The following is a 1849-nucleotide window of genomic DNA, read 5'->3' on the forward strand; positions in this document are numbered from 1 at the left end:
CTTATCTTCTTCCAGGTGTGATCTCCAAGTCAAAACTTCCTGCTCAACTTCTGTCAACCCAATTGACCCTGGTACTATCTTATCCTGATGTTTACCACCACCTGGGAAGGAATGGGTGCTGGGAAAGGGGGCTGATTAAATGTCTTTAAGGAGAAGAGTGGGGGAGTCAAGGGGAAGGATGCCTGCTAGAAGCTGAGGCCCTGTTAGGCCAAGGTTTTCCTGAAGCCTTAGTAAAAGTTTCAAAGGCACAGGGCCTCTTGTCTACCCAGCACTAATGAAGTAATGCTGAGCACATAGGTTTTTGGTTGTAGCTATCTTGGTCTAAGGACATAAGCAGGCAAGGTTCTTTGGGTAGATGTGATATCTTTTCTTAGAGCAACTGAATAGTTGGAAAAAAGTTCTTTGCAAGCTTTGGGGTGCAATCACCCTTCTTCAGACATAGGAAGTCTCTGCTGTTCTGAGACTCCAAGGAATAAAAACTTCCTATGCCTGAAGAAGGGTGATTGTGCCCAGAAGCTTGCAAAATAGTTGTTTCTAACTACTCGGTTGCTCTAAGAAAAGATGTCACATCTACCCAAAGAACCTTAAATTGCACATCTCCGTCCTCAGTACTGTGGGATGGTGCCTTCCTCCTCTCAGGATGAACAGCCCAGAACCATACCTGGAATGTCGCCTAGGAATGGTCCTTCTAAAACAGGGTGTAGGGCTCTCTTTTCTCTTAACAGGTGGGTGCCAGAGGAAGGGGACCTGCTGCCTCTGCTTTCCTTTCATGGAACAGCTCAGTGATTGGAGCACTAACCCAGGACATGGGAAGCCCAGGCTCCCATTCTTCCTCAAGTGACCTCCCATCTCCCGGACAGTACCCTACCCTTGCTTTACCATGCAGAGAAAGAACTAAAGTTTCACTGGGCCAGAAAGAGGAAGCATGACTCTTCTAGCTTAGTGTTAACCATTAAGGCTACTTACCCGCTATGGGGGCATCCTAGGTTCAAGTCTCTGCTTCAAGGACTAGGCCTGCATTTCATGCAAAGTCTGCTTCACAAATAATTCCCAGGGGAGGTTCAGGAGCTTGGGACACACATTCCCTGCTGATTGCCATAATCAGTAGGCTAGGGAGCAAAGTTTGCCTGATTTATCTTTGATTGCTTTCTTTTCGATGAAACAATTTTTAAAGGAGGGGTGCAGAGTGCTCTTCTGCCCACCCTGGGATAAGCTGTGATGTTCAGTGGGTAGGGTCTCTTTAGGGTGGCAGCAAAAATTATCTAAAACTGTGGCTTTATATCTCCTTAAGCAGAAGAGGAATTTAACCTTGTTTTTTTCACTTCCTGGGTGAGTGCCTGAACAACTGAGCCATGGTATAAAAGGATGGATGGTGCTGGACATAACTGTCTGGCTATGGTTCAAGGGAAACCAGCCGGTGCTGTGGTTTGTGTGGGGTCTGATCTGGTGGGTACATGATAGGCAATTTCAGAGTTTGCCTAAAAGAATGAACCAAACAAGCAGGGAGTACCTTTTTCCTAGGATCCCTGTTAGGATTAGGTATGAGGCAGTGAGCTGCTCAACCCAGTCTAGACAGAGACACTGCTGGGTCCACCCAGGATTGCCAGAGTTTATGGAGTTTAGCTGCCCCTGGGATTAAGCAGCTGCTGAGCAGGGATTTGCAGAATTACAGTTTTGGACTTACATACCTGAACTCCACCTAAGTCTCACTTTAAGCTCTGTTTGGCCCTGGCCATCAAGGGTGTGTCCAGCATCCTGCAGGGAACCTAGAACAAAACAGGTTTCATAGTTTCATAGTTTGTAGGGTCGGAAGGGACCTGAGCAGATCATCAAGTCTGACTCCCTGCCA

This window comes from Crocodylus porosus, unplaced genomic scaffold (genome assembly GCF_001723895.1).
Source record: "Crocodylus porosus isolate Cpor-Errol unplaced genomic scaffold, CroPor_comp1, whole genome shotgun sequence".
Classification (NCBI taxonomy): domain Eukaryota; kingdom Metazoa; phylum Chordata; order Crocodylia; family Crocodylidae; genus Crocodylus; species Crocodylus porosus.